Source organism: Narcine bancroftii, chromosome 11, assembly GCF_036971445.1.
Source record: "Narcine bancroftii isolate sNarBan1 chromosome 11, sNarBan1.hap1, whole genome shotgun sequence".
Taxonomy (NCBI): Eukaryota; Metazoa; Chordata; class Chondrichthyes; order Torpediniformes; family Narcinidae; genus Narcine; species Narcine bancroftii.
Genome location: NC_091479.1, coordinates 31,135,305 through 31,158,776, shown reverse-complemented (window position 1 = coordinate 31,158,776; position 23,472 = coordinate 31,135,305). Strand labels below are relative to the sequence as shown.

The window sequence follows — 23,472 nt, the reverse complement described above, 5'->3', positions numbered from 1 at the left end:
TGGAGGACTATCGGGAGATCTCTGGGTATAAGTTCTTTTGGGATATGTGCAAAATCATGTCACTTAGGAAGGGGGATTAGAGCCAATGTCAAGAAAATAGTCAACAAATGTGGCGGCAAAATGGGATCAAATATCTAGGAGTTAGAATAGATAACAACGAGTAATTTAGACCAGCTGAATTATTCTCCCCTTGCTTGGGGAAATTGAGGAGGGTTTAAATGGTTGGATGTCCCTGCCCATTACACTAGTGGTGTTACAGAGAGGGGAGGTGTCACAGAGTGGGGAGATGATGACACAGAGGGGGTGATGATGTCACTGCATGGGGCAGCCATAGCTGAGTCGTGCCATGGCACAGCAACAAGAGAAAGATGCCTCTCCTGGAAGGGGATTCTGGCCCACGTGTCGGAATAGGACGCAGTCTCATCCCAGGGACCCTCTGATCAACAGGGTTGTGTTTAAATGCACACTGCACCCATGGGTGAGATAAAGAGCCTGTTACAGGCTCCCCGACTGGGACAGAGCCTCCTCTGGCACCATCCTTCACCCAGTGTGCGCGGAGAGAATGGAGGCTGCATTTAATCCCCTCTCCCCATCCTGTGTGCAGGGCACTTTATGAGGCAGCTGGAGGGGACTGGGGAGGGGAGAACAATGGCATGTGAGGGAATACAGGGATGGGGTCTGTAGGAGTGGAGGGGAGAACCAAGGAATGGGGTTGCACCACAGGCTAATGTCAAGGGAGATTGGATCAGAGGTAGGGGACATAGGGTTGAGCTGGGGAGATGGGGTGCGAGGGGACGGAAGGCACTGGGGAAAACCATGGGGGTGGTGTTGGGTGGTGGATGAGAGTGTGGTAGAGGAATCGGGGCAGGGGAGAGTGTGAGGTGTCTGAGGGAGAAGAGAAGTTGCGAGGGGGATGGAAAGTAGACCTTTCTACAGAAATAGGACAGAGCTCCCCCTCCACCTGGAATGGGATCTGTCCACTGAGAGACAGGACCGCTCCTCCACCCACCCCCCCCCCGGGTTACAAGATCCCTTCCACCCTTGCATACACCCCCACACCCCCCCAACCGGGATAGGATTCTTTCCCCCAGTGGACCTGGATCAAGGTGCTAGAAAGTGTTTCTGCTGCGGCGGACCCAGCAGAGTTGAGCGGTGAAGCGTGGGGCTCTCTCCGCACCACCTGCTCCCTCATGCGACGAGGTCTCGCTTGCATCATAGAAGATCACGGTGTTGCTGAGCTTCTGGGAATGTGTAGGGCTTCTGCTAAACCCGTGGTGGGGTTCAGAGTGCTTCATCTCCCCGGGACGTGCTCCCATGGAGGGAGGGTTATAAACAAAGTGAACGGCTGCAGAACTGGCCTCAGTCTGAGGAGAGTGATCAAAGAGGGACCTGGGGTGGCAATATTTCTACTGAGAGGCTGGAACGAACCACCAGAGGATTAATTCTGACATTTAGGTGACCCTTGGAAGGGAGTTAGAGGGAGGGGTAGAGACTAACTTGGACAGCAAGGCTGGGTTGGGATAAATGACCTGTTGTGTACCCTCTGGGTGTGTAAATGCTGCTGCTTCTGCCCCAGAGGACATGGCAATAAGGTCACAACAGAGGTGGCCACACCGTGTCATGGACCCAACGTCCCCAAGGTGGTGTCCTGCACAGATGATAAAATCATCGACAATGGATCTTTCGGTGTGGTGTACCAGGCAAGTCTGGTGGACTCCGGAGAGCTGATTGCCATCAAGAAGATCTTGCAGGACGAGAGATTCAAGGTGAGGGGGAGGAGCAGTTGTGTGGAAATGAAAAACCCTGATATTTAACTTTAGGGCCTACAGCACGTTCACAGGCCTTTGCGACACATGAGCCCGTTTCACACCATTACACCCAATTGACAAACACCCCAAACACATTTTTGAAGGGTGGGTGGAAAGAGGAGCATCTGACAGAGGCCATGGGGTTTGGAAACAGAGAAAGTCACACAAACCCACAACAGCACCCACCCTCCCCACACACACAAACACACACACACACACGCACACACACACACACACACACACACACACACCTGGCAAATATCAGAGATTTTCTGCAAATTAATTGTTTAGTAGAAGCTGGGAAAACAATCATAAAAACTGAAATGATACTTCATTGAACCCCCTGACGAGTCCCCACTCCAGCGACACGAAAAGTCCCCGCAACTGACTCTCGAAAAGTCCCCCACTTCGGCCTCCCTTGGAGTTCCCCACCTCTGACCTCTTGACGAATCTCCTCCCCGCCTCCCCCCTCAACTTGGACAAGTCGCCCCTCAGGTCCCCGACCCATCGCCCAGCCTTGCTGACGTTCCTCTCTCGCCATAGAACCGCAAACTGCAGATCGTGCGAAAGTTGGATCACACCATCATCGTCCCTCTTCTCAACTTCTACTCCTCTGTAGTCAAGGTAAGATCCACCTGCACCCACCCCACCCTCACTCTGATGCATATCATTTGCTGCTACCTTCCCCATTCCATCAATCGATCTGTCTCGCTGCAGTCTCTCTGTTGCCTCCATCCTGCCCCTCTGACCAGTGCCGACTCCTTGACGCTGGCTGCCCTGCTCCTCACCCATTAACTCATGACCTCTTGCCATTTCAACTCCAGACAGCAGCAGCCAAGACCACAAGACAAGGTCGCCAAATTCGGCCACTCAGCCCCTCCAGTCTGTTTCCCCAATTCATTTCACGAATGTATTTTCCCACATAACTCACTTCCCCAGAACCTTTTGGTGCCCTTCCAAATCAACGCCTGCTCTGAATCGTCCCAACAACTCAACCTACACATGTTCGACCCCAGCCAACACCCGGCTGCAAACATTTCTCATCTCGAAACGTCAATGGTTTTTCTCTCCCGGTGAATCCTTGCCTCACGAGGGAGGGCGGTCAGAGCTGCACATTTTGTGCAGTCTCACCAGAAGCCGAATGATGGGGCAGCGGACGGGTCCACTACGGCCTGTTGACGCTCTGCTCGCTGATTCATGCCATGTTGTGTTGAGCAGTGGGGGCATCAGGCCTACAGAGAGCAGGAGGGGCTGGCACTCCAGTTGGGAGAGGCACTGGGTGTTGTAGGGTAAATCCAGCTGACATGTTTGTATTGTGTCTAAGAGAAAGAGGAGGTTTATTTGAATCTGGGTCTGGACTATGTTCCCGAGACGGTTCACTGCATGGCCCAGCACTTCAACAAGGCCAAGCAGCCCATTCCCATGATCTACATCAAGGTGGTTGTGGGTCTGGGTGGTCAAGTTGTCCACTGGGGCAAGCTTGGATGGTGGGGTTGGAGGATATGAAGGAGTTTACTGGCTGAGTCTCGCTGGGGACTGGATATCGATGAAGGGTGCATGAGGGTCTCAATGGGTATTGGTGAGGAGAGAAAGGGTAGTGAGGGGAGAGGGGTGGAGAGGATGATGAGGATGGATGTTGATTGGCAGGGAGGGGCCCTTCACCCACCTCCCCTTACCCTCAGGATATAGACCTGGCAAGTGTGGAGGCAGAGTGGTTCATGTTATATCGTTGTGTTGCCAGATGTTCATGTACCAGCTGTAGCAGAGCATGGCCTACTTCCATCCTCAGGGGGTTTTCCATTGAGACATCAAGCCCCAGAAGATGCTGGTAGATCCCGAGATGTCCTTCTTATTGCTCCTTTATTTCGGCAGGTAGATCCACCCATGTCTGTCCGTTCACCACCTCAACGCGGTCCTGATCCCTCTCCCCAACACGGCCTTGTCCCCTCCCCACCAGCTCTCACCCCTCCCCCACCAGCTCTCTCCCCTCCTCCCTCTCCCAACTTGCCCCTTCCACAGCTTAATAACTTATTCTAAATAAGATTGTGGGGGGCTTAGATGGAATGAACAGCCAGAAACCTTTCCTAAAGTGTCAGGTGCAAATCTCAGAGAGCATCCGCTTCAGGTGAGGGGAGATTTTTTTTATGCAGAGAGTTGTGAGAGCTTTGAATGCGTCACCGGAGAAAGTGGTAGCGGTTGGTAGAATAGGTACATATAAAAGTCTCTGAGACGAGCATGTGGATGTGAGGGAACAGAATTTCTACATGATAGAGGAATTTGGGGATATGGCGAGAAGGCAGGGTAGGTCGAGTTAGGTCATAAATTAGATCAGCCATGATCGTATTGAATGGCGGAGCAGGCTCGATAGGCCATTTTTGTCCTAACCTGTTCCCACTTCCTATGTTCCTATGGGTGTGGTACAGGTAAAGGTTGTGGAGAACATTTACAAAGGTCAGTACAGCCTTTATGGGCCAAAGGGCCTGTACTGGGCAGCAATGCTTGATGTTCTAATGGATGCGGAAGCACTGGGAAGGGGTAAGGGAGGGACTGGCCAGGAAGTCTGCAGATTCTGGGGCCGAGGGCAATGCCCAAACATGCTGGGGAAACTCATGGATAGTTTTGTGAGGAGCAGGTTCTGCTTCACGAGTCAAATTGAGTTTTTCGAGGAGGTGTCAAAGGAAATAGATGAAGGTCAAGGTCTGTATGTGCTGCACGTGGATTTTAGTAAGGTGCTTGACAAGGTCCCCACGGAGGCCTCATTCAGAATGTCTGGAGGTGTGGGATCCATGGAGCCTTGGCTGTGTGGATTCAGAATTGGCTTGTCTGCAGAAAACAGAGGGTAGTAGTAGATGGAACAATGACTAGTGGCACTCCAAAGGGATCTGCTCTGGGACCCCTGCTCTTTGTGATTTTTATGAATGATGATCGGAGTGGAAGGGTGGGTACGTCAAGGGATCACACAGAGGTAGAGATGTTGTAGACAGTGTAGAATGTTGTCATAGGTCATCCAGTTTGATGAGAAGTGACAGATGGAGTTCAATCCTGTAAATCAGATGTACTTAAATAAGCAACTGGTCCAGGTTTATTTCCAGAGTAATTTTCAAGGGCACGAATAACAGTTATTCCAAAGAAGGTTGGAGACCCATTAAAAGTAGCTTCATATAGACCAATATCTTCATTGAATGCGGATTACAAGAAGGTGTGGGCAGAGCACTTGGTTAATGGCAGGATTATGAACAGTGTGCAGGACAGAGAAATATTTAGATCCTGCTCCATATATCACTCAAGGTTGCTGTGCAAATTGAGAGGGAGTTTAAGATGGTGTATTGTGTGCTGGCCTTCAGGAGTCAGGGGATTGAGTTCAAAAACCGAGAGGTATCGTTGCAGATGTATAAAATTCTCGTCAGACCACATTTGGAATATTGTGTGCATTCCTGGGGCGAGAATACCAGAGGACGTCTAAATAAGGTGAGCTGAGGGAAATTTAGGCAAGACGTGAGGGGTACATTTTATTCACACAGAATGTAGTGGGTGGCTGGAATGCATTGTCGGGGTAGTAGTGGAGGCTGGTCCAAAAAAGGCATGAAAAGGATTTTAATATGGACAGGAATTGAAGAAAAATGGAGAGTACTGGTGTGAGGGAGGGGAGGGTAACATTGTTGTGGGGTAGGTTCAGATGGATCAGCTGAACGGTCTCGACTGATCCATCCATGATTGTCTAGCATCTTGCTGCCATATCGTGGAGAACCAAGGTGTTGCCTGATGGACACACGTTACTCTGAGCTCTGCAGAGAGAGATCGTGGTTTTCGCCAAAACACACTTCCTCAAGTAAAGCAGAGGAAGGGGAAAGGCTCCAGTGTTCAGGGGTAGGGGGGATGTTGGGGGAAGAGTTGGGACCCTCCAAAGTCATTGTGATCAGGCCTCAGAGACAGTATCTCTATCACTCGTATTTCTCTTCCCAGGAGAAGGAGCGATCTCAGAGACAAGACACGAGTCCAGAAGAACCTCGCATCCCAGCTGAACAGAGGACGGACAACATCATGATGGCCTGAACCCCTCCCCGTCGTATCCCTCTGGCCCTGCCAACCCCATTCCCTGCCTCTTCCATGTCCCTTCACCCACTTCCCCTCTTCTCCTCGACCCCACCTCCATCCCAATCCCCTCCCGCTCACCTTCCCCTTCCCCTGCCCTCACACCTATGCCCTAACCCCAGCCCTCCACTCTTCACCGCCCCCTTCCCCTCCGCCCTTCCCTTCCCCTTTCCCCCTCCCCTTCCCCTCCCCCATCCCCTCCCCTAACCCTCCCCCTTCCCCTCCCTTTCTCCTCCTCCCCTTCCCCACCCCCTTCCCTTTCCCCTTCCTACCCCTAACCTAGGGGAAGGAGGGGTAGGGGAAGGGGGTAGGAAAAAGGGGGTAGTGGAAGGGGGTAAGGGTAGGGGTTGTGGTAAGGGGTAGGGTAGGGGGTAGTGGTAGGGTGTGCGGGGATGGGGAAGGGGTAGGAGGTAGGGTTAGGGGAAGTGGGTAGGTTGTAAGGGATAGGGTAGGGATAGTGGTAGGGGGTGCGGGTATGGGGAAGGGGTAGGAGGTAGGGTTAGGGGAAGGGGTTAGGTTGTAAGGGATAGGGTAGGGGGTAGTTGTAGGGGGTGTGGGTATGGGGAAGGGGTAGGAGGTATGGTTAGGGGAAGGGGATAGTTGTAGGTGGTGTGGGTATGGGGAAGGGGTAGGAGGTAGGGTTAGGGGAAGGGGGTAGGTTGTAAGGGATAGGGATAGGGTTTAGTTTAGGGTTGGGGAAGTTGGGTAGAGTTAGGGTTAGTGTTAGGAGACATGGGGTAGGGCTATATCTTGGTTTATGGTTAGGTCTATAGTTCGGGGAAGTGGGCTTGTGTTAGGTATAGGGGAAGGGGGTAGGAGCAGTGGGGTAGAGGAGGAGTGAGGTTTGGGGTTAGGGGATGGTGGGTAGCATTAGGGTTGGGGTTAGGGGCGGCATAGGCGTAGGAATAAAGTTAGGGTTAGTGGACGGGGTGGGGGTAGAGTGAGGGGACGTGGAGTGGTGGTAGGGGGTATCGGTAGTGTTAAGGTTAGGTTTAGGATTTTGTTAGGGGTTAGGGTTAGGAGTAGGAGGAAGGGAAGGGGGAGGGGAATGGGGGAGGCGAGCGGGGGACGGGAACTGGGGACTGGAAGGGGGAGGGGATGTGGGAGGGGAACGGGCAGTGGAAAGGGGAGGGGAACGGGGTAGAGGAAAGGGGAGGTGAACGGTGGATGGCATCCCTAGCCCCTCCCCTCCCCTTCCCTTCCCCTGCATTTCCCCTGCCTTTCCTCTCCTACTTCCAGAAGAAGCTGGGCCTCTTTCCGTCCAGAACCTCCCTGTGGTTTCAGAGCCTCCGTTTCAGGAAGTGCCTTCGACGCTTGCTGCTGGACAGACATCTTGTCTCTTGATTCATTCTGTACCGTTGATATTAAATTTAAAAATGATAGGGTTTTGTAAAGCTTGAACTCAAAAGCTGGTCCAGATAGACAAAACAGAAACAGGCCCATCAGCCCCTCTCTCCTGCTAGCTGAGCTGTTGTAATCAGTCCATATTCCTCTCACCCTTTTCATTCTTAGCTGCCATCCAGCTCATGTTGCCTTGTCAATTGCACGGCCTGTGGGAAGAAGCTATTTCCCTCCCTGGCTGCTCTGCTTTTATTCCTCCATATCTCCTTCCTGATGGCAGGGCGACAAAGATGCTCTGTGCTGGATATCTATGAGTCTATTTACAGAGCCCATCCCTGCAAACAATCAGGGGACCGTTGCCTTGAGGTGGCACCCATGTTGCCTCTCCCTCACCACTCTCAGAACACTACTGCACCCTCCTTCCCCTCCTTTCCCAGGTCTCAGTAACCCGCTGACAATTCCAGTCAGCTGCCATGTCTATACCCTGCCCCACCTAAACCGATGAATCGACCAGCACCTTCTCCCCTCAAGAGTTTGAGGAATCCACTCTCTCGCAATGTCCTGCTATCGAATGCCCTGCATCCTCCTTCCCACTTGGTTCCTCCTGTTATCAGGTGCCTGGATGGACCCCACCCTGTTGAAACTACCCGTGTTCTCACTGATCTCTCTGCGCCTCTGCCCTCCATCCAGGGGTCTTGGATTTCTTGTGAGGGTGGTGGAGAATAAAGCACCAACTTAAGGAGATGGGGAGCAGTACAAAGACCCCCAGGTCCAGGAGACAGGGAGAACCACAGAGATACCCATCTCTGTCATTCGGGTAAAACCTGATTATCAGGTGCAATGTGCAAGGAACTTTCGGTCCTGCTGCACGTGGGCTAGGTTTGGCCCATGCCCACACCACCACCCTGTCAATTCCCAAAATAAATTTCCTATTCATGTGGGGATCCAAAATGGATAGAGTTTGGAGAAGGACCGTGTACATCGTCAATCAATGGGGAAAAGGGTGTAACCAGCATGGCCATAATTGTGTGTGGCTGTGCTTGGAACTAAAGTGCAAGGGCACCAAATGCTGCTATGTGCTGAGGTTCTACCTGGCTCAGGTGTTGTGAAAGATTGGCCTGGCCCTGGTGCTGCACAATGTTCCAGTCAGCAGGACTTTGCCCCTTTACCTTCCTGGGAACGGTTTCATGGACAAACACATTTGACCACAAAGCCATCAGGCAGTGGTCAGGAGAAAATTGCGGACACAGAGACTCTAGGACTAGATGGGATACTGCGGGGTGTTCCACGGAGCAGAGCATCCAGAGATAGACATCCAGAACTGCTGGAAAACCAGAAACTCGGTGAAAGATGCCCTTCAGTTTGCCTGAAACCCAGATGGGAGTAGCAAACACTAGAAGACATCTGTCTAAAGCAAAGGGAGGAAGATTTAGGGGAGATATCAGGGGTATTTTCTTTTACCCAGAGTTGTGGGTGTCAAGAATGCCTTGCCAGGAGTAGTGATGAAGGCCAAAACATTAGGGGCATTTTAGGGGTTCTTAGTTACATTGAGGGGCTGAGACCAAGGAGGATATTCTCCAACAGCAGAGGGTGGTAGTAACCACAAGATGTCGAAGTGGTGGCAATGAAGCTAAACAGAGACCATCTAATGTGACTGTGCGCCTGGCTGCGGGAATTTGGACTTACTATATAAACCTTGCTAAGTGCTAGTTCAGGTTGGAAACGTTTGCCTTCCTTGGGGCTCAAATCAACAGGCACGGAACTAAACCCTGCTTGCAAAGGTAGAGTTTGTTAAGTGCTTCTTCAAACCCCACATAATGAAGGGGCTGCAAGATATTCACTGGTACGATTAATTTTTATCACCGATTCATACCGGTAGTGGCCGACATCATTTTTTTGTTTTTAAACTTTATTTAAGATTTTATAACATGAATAACATATAGAATTACATTTCAAAAATTTAAGAACAAAATAATGAAATTACAATACAGTATCAGTAATCTAAATAAAGTATACCCACCCCAATAATTATTACACATTAATAACCCAACTCAAATTAGTCCAACCCCCCCTTCCCCACCAAAATAAAGAGTGAAGAATTAATAAAGTTAATAATATATGTGAGAAAAAAACCCACTTACAAAAAAAAATAAAAACATAACCGATTAAAATACTAACAAAAAGAAAAGTAATTAATACTAAGATATCAGACTTAAAAAACATATTTAAATCAAACTTAAATGCATATATTTAACAGAGTTAAGATGAAACATATAATTAACTCAAACTTAATATAAAAAATTAGTAAAATTAGTAACATTGTCTATCAAAAAATCTTAAACTATAATCAATTCTTTAAAAAAAATTGTAGCATGAGAAAAAAAAGATGAAAAAAAACTTTCTCTATAGAGATAAACCTTCACCAAATATCAACTAACTTCACATCTATCATCATATTAGTCACATAAACCGCCATCTTAAAACAAAATTCCAACCTCATTAAACATTGTACAATTCAAATTTGGTACTCTTCCACCATTTTTCCCTTTTAACCTTGAATAATTATCCAATAAAAGCTCCAATACCACATTTAAATATCCCCAATCATTATGTTAAAATTCAGATATCCAAATAATAAAAACACATCTACAACAAAATCTATATCTTCAACAAATGGAGCATTAACCACAAACAAAATTCAAGCCTCATTAAGAATTGTACAATTCAATTTATAACTTTCACCATTATTCCCTTCGTTTTATAACTAAAATAGCAAAATAATATACACCAGAATTACCACTCCTTTCACCTTAAAGTTAAAGAAAAAATATTAAAAAAAACTTATCCATCCCATTCACATTTAAATTTCAAATATTCCTTATCTACTGAACAAACTTTACAAAAAAAAACCACATGAATTTTTAGTTTTTTTAAACAATCAAATACTTTCTTATGCTTTTTTTTATAAACACAAAAGAAAACCCTTAACTCTTTAATCTAATAATACAAAAAAAGGAAAAAAAAACAGGTAGGAGGTTAAAAATACCCCCTGCCGTCTAAACCGCGCAATGCGGTAACTCCCAAAAAAAATGGGTGTGAGATAACTCACACGTAGCAGATGACTTTCAGGAAATAGTGCCTATCCAGTTCTCTCCCCCAATTCTCACTTCATCTTAAACTAACATCATCATTATTTAATATTCCTTTTTAAAAAAAACATTAAAAAAAAAGAACAACTCTTCTTTTAATCAGCTCCAACTGCCGAGTCACCATTACAACCATTCCTTCTTGGAGCACGGCTCTTTTCTTCCATCTCTTGTCTCCTTAGAGTTCGCGGCGGACTACGTCTCTGTTGAAACCGAGTAATTGGCAGCTCTTGAGCAAATGCTATAGCTTCCATTGGAGTATCAAAGGACTTTGGTTGGCAACCATCTTGAAAAACCTTCAAAACAGCTGGATATCTAAAGGTTGCCTTATAATCTTTCTTCCACAACAACTCTTTAGCAGGATTGAATTCCCGTCATTGGAACATAACTTCTTGACTCAAATCCGCACTGAAGAAAACTCGATTATTTTGAATCATCAAGGGTGATTTTCTCTGTTGTGCATTTCTAATAGCCACTCGTAAAATTATTTCTCTGTCGTAATAATTCAAGCAACGAACCAAAACAGGTCTTGGACTTTGACCTGAAATAGGTCTTCTACGCAAGGCTCTGTGAGCATGTTCCAGTATTATACCTTCCAGGAAATGTTCTTGACCCAGCACCTGCGGAATCCATTCAGTATAAAATTTTCTTGGGTCTGGTCCCTCCATTCCTTCCGGCAAACCAATAATCTTTATATTGTTCCGTCTGGATTGGTTTTCCAAATAATCAATCTTTTTCACCAAATTTTTATTTTGAGTTTGTAAGTCTTTGACCATTTTGGTCACATCTGAAACATGATCTCGTATTTCGTATATATCTTCTTCACACGAATTAAATTTATCTCTCACTTCAAGCTTAAAAGCTCCAAACTCAGCCATCTGTTGAGAATGTATTTTCACCACAGAGTATTAAACCTAGTACCAAGTTCAGTCATAATCTTGGATAATCCCTGCATTGTATAAGATCATTTAGATTCAAGATTCACAAGAATCTTTTCAATTGGAAGAGATTCTGGCTCAACAGATTCCTGCTTCTTCTGCATAACCAAAGGGTCTTCTGTTGCTTCCTTCATTCTGGTTGCCTTCCTTGTAGTATAGCTGCGTGTGGAAACCCCAGCCACAGCCTCTCCAGCAATGACTGGAGGACGCTGGCCGGGGTTTTCCCCAGTCCATAATGTATTAATTTCTCCCAGTACATCAAGTTGTATAGGTTCTTTTATCTCAAAAGGTGCAGTTTGCAGTGCCACCGCTACAGTTGACAGATGCCTTTCCCCAGCCGGTGTTTCAGCTGGTAATACTTCAGCTGATGATACTACAAGCGGTTCATTCATAACATTGCCGTCAGATGCTACTGCGCATGTGCAAACCTGAGTAACTCTTTGTTCTAAAGGCTGTTTGGCGCCCTCTTTAGGGGGCTCTACCGATGTAACATCGAGCTCTGCATCCGAACACTGTACCTCTCTCCTGGGATCCATTTCACACTGAGTCCCGGTGTCTTTTCTACAGGTAGGCTCCAAAATTTGAACTTTTGGAAAATGTAGTTTTCTGATGATCTGTTGTCGTTTTTTTTGCTCTTTTTCACCAATTGTACCATCAGAAGTTAAATTAACAACACTGAAGTTATCTAAACTTTTAAAGAATTTTAACGGGCATTTCTAGACAAAACATTAAGATAGAGTCAGGAGAGTACTGGAAGGCACGTCTGATCCTTACGCCATCTTGCCACGCCCCCCGTGGCCCACATCATGCGGAGAAAGGTAAAGACATTACCTGGGACATTAGGATTTGGAGGTGTTCCAGAAGGCCAAGGACGCACTGGCCAACACAACCCTTGTGGTACACGCCAGGCCAGAGACACCCACCACTCTCTCAGTAGATGCTTCCAGCACAGCAGTAGGGGGTGCACTGGAGCAATTCATCAAAGGGGAATGGCAGCCCCTGTCCTTCTTTAGCAGACACCTCTGGCCACCTTAACTCAAATACAGCTTCTTTGACTGAGAGCAATTGGTGCTGTACCTGGCAGTCAGGCACTTAAGGTATTTTTGGAAGGTAGACAATTTAGTGTCTTCATGGACCAGAAGCCATTAACTTTTGCCTTCCATAAAGTGTTGGACCTGTGGTCGGCCAAGCAGCAGCGACTCCTCTCCTATGATTCTGAGTTCACTACAGACATTCAACACATCATGGGTGACGCACTGCCCCATCCCCGCAATCAAGTCTATCAAGGCCCTGTCCCAGTGAATAGACTACTTAGCCCTCGGCAGGGGACAGCAGGACGACCTTGAGATCCTTGCAAGCAAGACAGCAGTGTCCAGGCTCAGGCTGGAGGATGTTAACATCGACCCTGGTAAGTATACGCTCCTCTGAGACATTCCAATGGCAAACCCCACCTCATCGTGCCGACAGCATGGAGATGGCAGTTTTATGATGAAGTGCACAACCTGACAACCATCAGTACTGTCAAAATGGTGGTCAATAGGTTGGTCTTGCTGAGCCTCCAGAAACAGGTTGTCAGTGGGCCAAGGCCTGCACACTCTGCCAGATGACCAAAATACAGACATACGTGAAGGCACCATGCCAGACATTCGAGCCAGCACCACATAGGTTCAGCCATATCTACAATGACATTGTAGGGTCACTACCGGCCTCCCACGGGATGAGTTACCGTCTCACCATGATTGCCTGCTCCATGAGGTTCCCCGAGGCAGTCCAGCTGGCTGACACTACCACTTGTGTCCTCCATTAAATTGGAAGCGGTAATAAATATAAAGGAAAGTTTGATAATAAATAGTCTCCCTTGCAGTTGGGGTACAATGTATTTCTTGAGATCAGAGGAATCCTGGAGCCAAGACAAAGTGATCCTGTGTTTCCCAAGGATTTGATTGAGTTGTTGGGGTAGTTGTAAGTGGAAGGGCCGATAGGTCTCCTGCTCCTTCCACTGCCTTTGATTTCTGTCTTGCGATGCTGATTGGGTTCACCTGTGTGTTCGCTCGCTCGCTGATTGGTTGCTTCAGTTGCGCGAGCCAATGGGTTGATTCAGTGAGGCCGCTATTGGATTGGATGCTGAAGTCGGGTGGGATTGATGGGCGGGTTCGCGGGCTGATTGGCTCTTGCTGTGAGGAGGCGGGACGTTGGCGGCGGCGTCGTCTGCTCGGGGTCCGTCGCCACGGGCCTAAAGGGAAGAAGTTGGCGGCAGCGCCGGGACCTTCCTCAGCCGCGCGGTCCAGGGAAAGCGGGCGACCCGCAGCCCGCTGGGCCCCACCCGGGAGTGGCGGGTACCGGCGGGGTGTTTGGGTGGAGCCGAGGCGTCGGTGCAGGGGGTGGGGAGGGGAGGGGGATGAGGGAGAGGGAGGGGGATGGGAGGGGCGGGAGCGGAGGGGGTAAGGGGGAGTTGGAGGGCGAGGGGGAGAAGGGCAGGGGGAGAAGGGCAGGGGGAGAAGGGCAGGGGGAGAAGGGCAGGGGGAGAAGGGCAGGGGGAGAAGGGCAGGGGGAGAAGGGCAGGGGGAGAAGGGCAGGGGGAGAAGGGCAGGGGGAGAAGGGCAGGGGGAGAAGGGCAGGGGGAGAAGGGCAGGGGGAGAAGGGCAGGGGGAGAAGGGCAGGGGGAGAAGGGCAGGGGGAGAAGGGCAGGGGGAGAAGGGCAGGGGGAGAAGGGCAGGGGGAGAAGGGCAGGGGGAGAAGGGCAGGGGGAGAAGGGCAGGGGGAGAAGGGCAGGGGGAGAAGGGCAGGGGGAGAAGGGCAGGGGGAGAAGGGCAGGGGGAGAAGGGCAGGGGGAGAAGGGCAGGGGGAGAAGGGCAGGGGGAGAAGGGCAGGGGGAGAAGGGCAGGGGGAGAAGGGCAGGGGGAGAAGGGCAGGGGGAGAAGGGCAGGGGGAGAAGGGCAGGGGGAGAAGGGCAGGGGGAGAAGGGCAGGGGGAGAAGGGCAGGGGGAGAAGGGCAGGGGGAGAAGGGCAGGGGGAGAAGGGCAGGGGGAGAAGGGCAGGGGGAGAAGGGCAGGGGGAGAAGGGCAGGGGGAGAAGGGCAGGGGGAGAAGGGCAGGGGGAGAAGGGCAGGGGGAGAAGGGCAGGGGGAGAAGGGCAGGGGGAGAAGGGCAGGGGGAGAAGGGCAGGGGGAGAAGGGCAGGGGGAGAAGGGCAGGGGGAGAAGGGCAGGGGGAGAAGGGCAGGGGGAGAAGGGCAGGGGGAGAAGGGCAGGGGGAGAAGGGCAGGGGGAGAAGGGCAGGGGGAGAAGGGCAGGGGGAGAAGGGCAGGGGGAGAAGGGCAGGGGGAGAAGGGCAGGGGGAGAAGGGCAGGGGGAGAAGGGCAGGGGGAGAAGGGCAGGGGGAGAAGGGCAGGGGGAGAAGGGCAGGGGGAGAAGGGCAGGGGGAGAAGGGCAGGGGGAGAAGGGCAGGGGGAGAAGGGCAGGGGGAGAAGGGCAGGGGGAGAAGGGCAGGGGGAGAAGGGCAGGGGGAGAAGGGCAGGGGGAGAAGGGCAGGGGGAGAAGGGCAGGGGGAGAAGGGCAGGGGGAGAAGGGCAGGGGGAGAAGGGCAGGGGGAGAAGGGCAGGGGGAGAAGGGCAGGGGGAGAAGGGCAGGGGGAGAAGGGCAGGGGGAGAAGGGCAGGGGGAGAAGGGCAGGGGGAGAAGGGCAGGGGGAGAAGGGCAGGGGGAGAAGGGCAGGGGGAGAAGGGCAGGGGGAGAAGGGCAGGGGGAGAAGGGCAGGGGGAGAAGGGCAGGGGGAGAAGGGCAGGGGGAGAAGGGCAGGGGGAGAAGGGCAGGGGGAGAAGGGCAGGGGGAGAAGGGCAGGGGGAGAAGGGCAGGGGGAGAAGGGCAGGGGGAGAAGGGCAGGGGGAGAAGGGCAGGGGGAGAAGGGCAGGGGGAGAAGGGCAGGGGGAGAAGGGCAGGGGGAGAAGGGCAGGGGGAGAAGGGCAGGGGGAGAAGGGCAGGGGGAGAAGGGCAGGGGGAGAAGGGCAGGGGGAGAAGGGCAGGGGGAGAAGGGCAGGGGGAGAAGGGCAGGGGGAGAAGGGCAGGGGGAGAAGGGCAGGGGGAGAAGGGCAGGGGGAGAAGGGCAGGGGGAGAAGGGCAGGGGGAGAAGGGCAGGGGGAGAAGGGCAGGGGGAGAAGGGCAGGGGGAGAAGGGCAGGGGGAGAAGGGCAGGGGGAGAAGGGCAGGGGGAGAAGGGCAGGGGGAGAAGGGCAGGGGGAGAAGGGCAGGGGGAGAAGGGCAGGGGGAGAAGGGCAGGGGGAGAAGGGCAGGGGGAGAAGGGCAGGGGGAGAAGGGCAGGGGGAGAAGGGCAGGGGGAGAAGGGCAGGGGGAGAAGGGCAGGGGGAGAAGGGCAGGGGGAGAAGGGCAGGGGGAGAAGGGCAGGGGGAGAAGGGCAGGGGGAGAAGGGCAGGGGGAGAAGGGCAGGGGGAGAAGGGCAGGGGGAGAAGGGCAGGGGGAGAAGGGCAGGGGGAGAAGGGCAGGGGGAGAAGGGCAGGGGGAGAAGGGCAGGGGGAGAAGGGCAGGGGGAGAAGGGCAGGGGGAGAAGGGCAGGGGGAGAAGGGCAGGGGGAGAAGGGCAGGGGGAGAAGGGCAGGGGGAGAAGGGCAGGGGGAGAAGGGCAGGGGGAGAAGGGCAGGGGGAGAAGGGCAGGGGGAGAAGGGCAGGGGGAGAAGGGCAGGGGGAGAAGGGCAGGGGGAGAAGGGCAGGGGGAGAAGGGCAGGGGGAGAAGGGCAGGGGGAGAAGGGCAGGGGGAGAAGGGCAGGGGGAGAAGGGCAGGGGGAGAAGGGCAGGGGGAGAAGGGCAGGGGGAGAAGGGCAGGGGGAGAAGGGCAGGGGGAGAAGGGCAGGGGGAGAAGGGCAGGGGGAGAAGGGCAGGGGGAGTGCCCGTCCCCTCTCTGTGTGTGTTGGCTTCCTCCTGCCCTCCACCCCCACAATTTAATGGTCCCATTTCTGACCTTCTCTTCCTCATCTTTCCTTGATGAAGGGACAAACCCACAACGTTTTTGATGTCTCTTTCTCTTTCCTCTATGCCTGTTTGACCTGCTGACTCTCTCTTACCCTGTGGCTTTACCCCCTCATCTTTCGCTGGTTGAACCCAACAGAGCTGGAAGAGCTCAATTCGTGAAGGGTTGTATCTGGATTTATTCATTTGACACCCTGTAGATTTCTTTAAATTGTGGCTCAAAAGCAACAGAAGGATTTTGAAACCTTGTCATCGGTCCTCTTTCAAACTCGTCTGAATTTCTTGGATGAAGAAACATTGCTCTGAAACTTACTCTGCAAGAGTTTATTTTCCTCTCTTGCATGGTTTCAGAATCTGTTCCACATGATGAATCTGTTCTCTTTTCAAAGAGACAGTGGAGTGGCTATTTTCTTCCACCAAGATTTCATCAACCTAGTCAAGGGCTGAACTAAGTCACCATTTAAAAATGGTTATGTTGCAAATGCAAGATTACTTTGGCTTTATTCATCTAAAGTGGCCATTTCCATGGTCACAACGAGGCTGCTCTCTTGATCTCAAAGAGACGGTTAGAAATGGTCTTCCTCCTTCAAAATCCACTTGTTACTCCTGGTCAAAGGAGAAGACGATGTAACTGTACCTTCTCTGACAACTGTATCTTCAATCCTCTCTTCCCCACAGCATGGACAACAACTTCTGCCTCTCATTTGTAATGTTTCTCCAGAATGGCTCATCCCATGTCATGTGCCATCATTTCTACCTTTGAAGTCCATTCAGCCTCTTCAAAAGTATGAATCGTGAGCCAATGGACTCCAGCCTGTCTTTGCAGATACTTGAATCAAGAACTCGCTTATTCAAACAGCTGCCATCTCTCAGCACTCTATTGACTTAGTTTCAATTTTAAGAACACAGATAATCAACAGATGGTCTCTCGATTTGATCAGCACTCTTTCCTGACGACACAAATTCTTCCATTTTTAATAAAGCAAACACTCCAGTATCTCAAGGACCGTCATGAAGGTTTTCCTCTTTCGGTTTCGGATGCAGAATGAGCAGACGTTTCATCTGCGTACATGGCTTGCCTTCTGGCATCTCAAAGGATTGTGTGTGTGACCCTGAATCCAACGCACAAAATAACTTGATAATATATATAAACTATTGTAACTTTAAAGATTAATATTCACACAAATCGGTCCATGATAATTCACGAAGACAATGGCATCTTCAAACAATAATTTTCTTTGGTAAAGATTAATAACAACACTTTTTACTTCACTCTAACTCCACTCTGCACAAATATATGTGTGTGTGTGTGTGTGTGTGTGTGAAAACCATTCCAGTTCAGGCAATGTCCATCTCTTTTTCTTCCTACAGTCGACAAGCAGCTCCTTGGTTTTGGTGGCATTGAGTGCGAGGTTGTTGTTGGTCCGCGATTGAACCCCGTTTTCAATCTCCCTCCTGAATGCTGACTCGTTGCCCTCCTCATGCAGCTCATGACTGTGCTATCGTCAGTGAATTTGTAGATGGTGTCGTCATACCAAGCCATGCAGATGTAGATGTAAAGCGAGTCGAGCAGGGGTGAAATATGCAACCCTCTGGTGTTTGGGAGCTGATGGAGATTTTGGAAGAGTTGTTCATGCCAATCCACACTAATTGGGGTCTGGAGGAGAAGAAATTCTGGATCCAATTGCACAGTATGTTATGGAGTCCCAGGACTTTGGAGTTTGCTCATCAGCTTTGATGGGAGGATGGTATGGAATGCCAGACTCTAGTCAATAAAGAGCATTCTGATGGATGCACCTTTGTCGTCTGGGTGTTTCAGGGTTTTGGCAGAGCCAGTGAAGATGGCATCTGCCATAGGTCTAGTACTGCATTAACCAAATTGGAATCGATCCATGTCGCCCCTTGGACAGGAGATGATGTACTTCAACACCAGCCCCTCAATCCACCTCATCACTGGATGTGAGTGTCACTCGTCAATCATCATTTAGGCAGGTTATCCCTCTCTTTGGAACTGGTATGTTTGATGCCTATTTGAAACAGGTGGGTGCCACTCCCTGTCGGAGTGAGATGTTGAAGATATTCATGGCCAGTTGGTCAACACAGGCTATCAGTCCTCTGCTGGGTTCTCCATCCAGGCTTGATCCTTTCCTTTGATTCACTCTCCTGAAGGCAGCCCATGTTGTCATCTTTGGTTACTGATAGCAGCGGATCATCAAGAGATGTAGTGGGGGAGGGGGGATTTGCAATGGTTCTTCCCTGTACTAGTGGTCATATCAGGTGTAGAAGGCATTGAGTTCATGTGGAGTGAGGCTTTGCTGCCTCCCACTGCACCAGATTTGTTTTTGCAGCACTTTATGTCATTTAGGCCCCTGTCACAGCTGATGGGTATCCTTTGTTGTTTCCATTCTCGTGCTGAATCTCCACCACCTGCGAGATGGCTTTCCATGGTTCGTATTGGCTCCTTGTGTATCTGTATCTCCAAACTGTGATTTGGCTCTCAGCAATTTCTGGATATTGTTGTTCATCCAGGATTTCTGGTTGAGAAAACTCCCTGAACAATTTGGTGGGGACACCCTTGTCCACAGCTGTTTTGATAAAGTTCGCTATGGTCCTGGTGCAGTCATTCAGTTCCTCAGGTGAGTTCTTGCACACAATCCAATCCAGGGTCTCGAGGCAGTCCTGCAGCTGGCTTCCCCTCCCGTGACCACCTTCTGGTTGTCCTGATCTAATAAGTGTTGTGAGCAATTTTAGGCCCCATTTCTAAGAGAGGATGTGATGGCCCAGAGGTGGTTTACAAGAATGATCCTGGGGATGAGAGGAATAATGTTTGAGGAGCATTTGATGGTTCTGGGCCTGTACTCGCCCAAGTTTAGAAGGGTGAGGCAGGACCTCATTGAAATCTGATGACTAGTGAAAGGGCTGGAGAGAGAGGATGTTGCCAGTAGTGGGAGAGTTTAGGATCAGTGGGCACAACCTCAGAATAAAAGGATGTCTGCTTAAAACTGAGATGGAGAAACCTTTTCATCTAGAGCAGTGATTTTCAAACTCCTACTCCACCCCACCCCCACCCCCACCCCCCGGATTATATTCTACTTAATCCCTATGCCAGAAGTGCTCTGTTAGTAAGGGATTACTTAAAGTGGGCGGGGAGTGGAAAGAAAGTTAGAAAACCACTGTTTTAAGTGTATCTCATTGACTTGTACTGTGCGTGGTTTCATAACTCCAGAGGAAATGGGCCAGTGACAATTTTTCTCAAGCAAAATATTTCCTTCACAATTGGGTCGACTGCAGTCTTTCTCAGCCTTTTTTCCCATTCATATGCCACTTTAAGCAATCTCTTACTCATTTTTCGACACTCCAAGGAATAAAGTCCCAGCCTGTTCAACCTTTCCCTGCAGCTCAACTCCTGAAGACCTCGCAGCGTCTTAGTAAATGTTCTCTGCACTCTTTCAATCTTACTAATACCCTTCCTGTAGCTAGGTGACCAGAACTGCACACAATACTCCAAATTTGGCCTCACTATCATCTTATCCAACCTCACCATAACTTCCCAACTCTTATTTTCAATATGTTAATTAATGAAGGCCAAGATGACAAAAGCTGTCTTTAGAACCCTGTCTTCCTGTGACACCACTTTCATGGAATCATGTAACTGTGTTTTATCTCTTGCTGCAGATTTGTATAACTTCTCTGTTCAATTTCATAATGTTGGCTTCTGGACTACTTTATTGTGCCCTTGATCTAGAGCACACATGTCAAACTCTGGCACGCGGGCCAAATTTGGCCCGCGATATAATTATATTTGGCCCGCAAGATCATTTCAAAAATGTATTAGAGGTGGCCCACCGATGCTGTTTTTTGGTAATGTCACCCCCACCATCCTCCCCCTTCATTGCACATCCTTCCCCATTGTAACACGAGAAATTGTAACACGAGAAGTCTGTCAATGTCATCAGCCGGCAAGCCGGTTGGAACGCTCCCCGCACAACCAGTCACTTCTCCCACCTGTCGAGCGGTGCGGTGGATTGGCGAGCGCCTGTGATTTCCTGTCGGCGCGACGGGCATGGCAGGCTGCGTATGGCCCCTGGGAAGCGCGAGCCCCGCGCGACTGGCACCGGACAACACTTCCACAGCACAAGCGCACTTCTCCCAGTCGCCACGGCCTTCAGCGCTTGCACCCGCGCGGACCCCAGGGACAGCTGGTTTGGCCCTGCACATGAAGAGAGAGATGGTGGCTGTCCGCAAAAGCTGATCGGCAGCGCACTGGGCCTGAGTGGGTGGGTAAGCAGGGGTAGGCAGAGGGTGTAGGTGAGGAGTAATGGGCTGGGGAAGTTATGGTGGTGCGAGGGGCAGTTAGAGGGAGGGATGAGTAGAAGGAGGGGTGGATAGGGAAGAGGTAAAAGGGAAGGGGCAGGGCGAGTAGGGGAGGGGTGATTAGAGGGTGAGAGACGGGTAGAGGGAGGAACAGGTTGAGGGGAGAGGCAGTAGAGGGGCGTGTATAGGATGGGGTAGGTAGAGGCAGAGCGAGTGGAGTGAGGGGTGAGTAGAGGTCGGGTAAAGGACTGGTCAGATAGAGAGATGATGGGTCGAGGGTGAATAGAGGCCTCGAGCCTGAGGAGTGAGCAGGAAATGCTGAGTCCTGATGCAGGCCAAAATGGACACAGCATTACATATGTTGAAAGAAGAGAAAACATACAGATGTTGTTGAAAATTTTCAATAAATATTTAGTTCGGCCCTCGACTTAGTCCAAGTTTTTAATTTTGGCCTTCTGTGAATTTGAGTTTGACACCCCTGATCTAGAGAGTACTGGCAGGGCAAAACAATTTTGTTTTCTTTTGTCAGGTCAAATTTTGTCACATTGATCCAAAAACAAGTATTTTCACCATTCCTTCATTTCAGATTCTCTGCAGCTGTGGTATTGTTCCTCACAGTGACGGCATCATGTTTGTCTTGTTTATCCTTTACCCCTCCATCCAGACAGATGTGGTGATCAATGAGTCGACTCCACTCATCCAGCACCACTGCCATTTCTGCAGCTTGGGCTTTTCATCCCACGTATTCAGTTTGTTATTTCCCCTCTTCTTTTCCTCAGCAAAGAGAATCAGGTTTGTTTGATCATCTTTCTGAATCCCAGTGAAAGGTTATCGACCTGAAGGTTTTAACTCCGATTATTTTTCCAGTAGATGACCTGCTGAGTATTTCCAGCATTGAGATTTTATTTTACTTTCTTGGTGTATTACTGAGTACTTTGAATGGGAGAAGAAATGTGGGTTGGGTTTAAGTGGAGAAGTCTCGATCATGGAGTGGATTTAGAAAAATAGACATAAAAGGGGAGGGTGCATGGAAATAGTTAATTCATCTTTTGAAATGTTTTTTGAGCTATGATTGTTTTCTGATGTACGCGCAGTGTTCAGAATTAAAAATTTATTGTGATGAACATGTCAGAAAATTTGTCATATTGTGGCAATAATACAGGTGCAAATATTGATCTAAATTACATTTTAAAAAAAGAAATCCATTTGTGCAAAATGAAGAGTAAGTGAGGGAGTGACTGTGGTTCCTTGTCCATTCAAAAATCTGATGGCAGAGGGGGAGAAGCTGTGTTTGTACCATTGGGTGTTCGTCTTCATGCTCCTGGACCTGTTTCCCTGGTGATCACAGTGTGAAGTACGCCTGGTCTGGGTGGTGAGGGTCCTTGAGGATAGAGGTTGTTTTCTTGAGACTGCCTCTTGGAAAAGTCCTTAATACATGGGCGAAGGATGAAAGGGGAAAAGTTTAGTGGAAACATGAGGGGGAGCTTCTCCACACAAGGTGGTGGGAAAGTGGAACAAGCTGCCAGCTGCATGAGGAAATGTGAGCTCAATGTTAGCAATGAAGAGTTTGGACAAGTTCAGGGATACGAGGGAGATGGAGGGTGATGGACTGGTTGCTGGTCAGTGGGACAAGGCAGAATAAGAGTTTGGCACAGACTAGAAAAGCTGAAGGGCCTGTATCGGTGCTGTTATATTCTGTGAATCCATGGAGTGATGCACTGGGTCGTACATCTACAACCCGACAAAACTACCATGGTGCCTGCACAAAAGCACACAATATGCAGCACGTAATGACCAAATGAATCAACTAAATAAATATATGTAGAGGGCCAAGCGGGCACACAGCCCACGTTGTGAACCGTCGGTGACGCAGTTCTCCGACGTCGCGCAATACCATAAAACAGACCACTGGGCACTCACCCATTTAATGGACCACACGTGCACGGTGCTGCATGCCGAGGAACAGCACGTTGATCTGTGGTGTCTTCTACGGGTAGGTACAGGACATTCACAGGGCTTAATTTAAACCTGCTGGTTCCATGGATCGATAGCAAACTCTTAATAATGTCTCACCATGTCTCATTTGGCAGCCTATAATATACCCTCATCCTTCTTATTTTTTCATTTTACCCACACTGCCTCCCTCGATGAGCCCTCCTTTATCTTTCTCTGGATTCTAGCTGTTGTAAGCCAAGAAACATTTTTGTAAATCTTCTCTGCACTCTCTCCATCTATCTATATCCTTCCTTTGACAAATGAGTCCAGAACTGAACACAATACTCCAAACCTGGCCTCACCAATGCCTTCAACAGTCGCAGCATCATTTTCCAGCTGTACTTTATGCTATGATATATGCCATAACCACCCTGTCTACCTGGCAATCCACCTTCAAGGAACTCTGTACCGTAACTCCAAGATCCCTCTGTTCCTCTGCATTCCTCGATGCCCTCCCCTTAACTGCATATGTCTTAGTTTGGTTATTTTTTCTGGAATGCAGCACCTCACACTTGTCGACATTAAATTCCTTCTGCCATCTTTCAGTCCACTTTTCCAAACAAACCAAATCCTGTAATCTAAGAAAACCTTCCTCACCACCACCACTCCCCCTATTTTCATATCATCTGCATATTTGCTTACCCAGTTAACCATCCCATTTCATTCCCTAACCACAGATCGAACATTGCCCCCCCTGTAGTGGGCATCTCCACATACTGCTGCAAAAAGCAGTCCTGAACACATTGTATAAACTCTAAGCCATCCTGCCCTCTCACTGACTGTGTTTCCCAATCGATGTTAGGAAAATTGAAATCCCCAAACAACACCACCCTATTCCTACTGCAGATCTCAGCTAATTCCTTG

At 49.9% G+C, this 23,472-nt stretch overlaps 1 long non-coding RNA gene across 1 annotated transcript; it reads left to right on the top strand.

Annotated features, from left to right (window-relative positions):
* The first annotated feature begins 333 nt into the window (after positions 1 to 333).
* On the top strand, positions 334 to 6,169 carry LOC138746363 (uncharacterized). The gene is made up of 4 exons (XR_011346903.1): positions 334 to 478; positions 1,577 to 1,766; positions 2,352 to 2,432; positions 5,772 to 6,169. It is a non-coding gene; the product is annotated as an uncharacterized lncRNA (long non-coding RNA).
* The last annotated feature ends 17,303 nt before the right edge of the window (positions 6,170 to 23,472 follow it).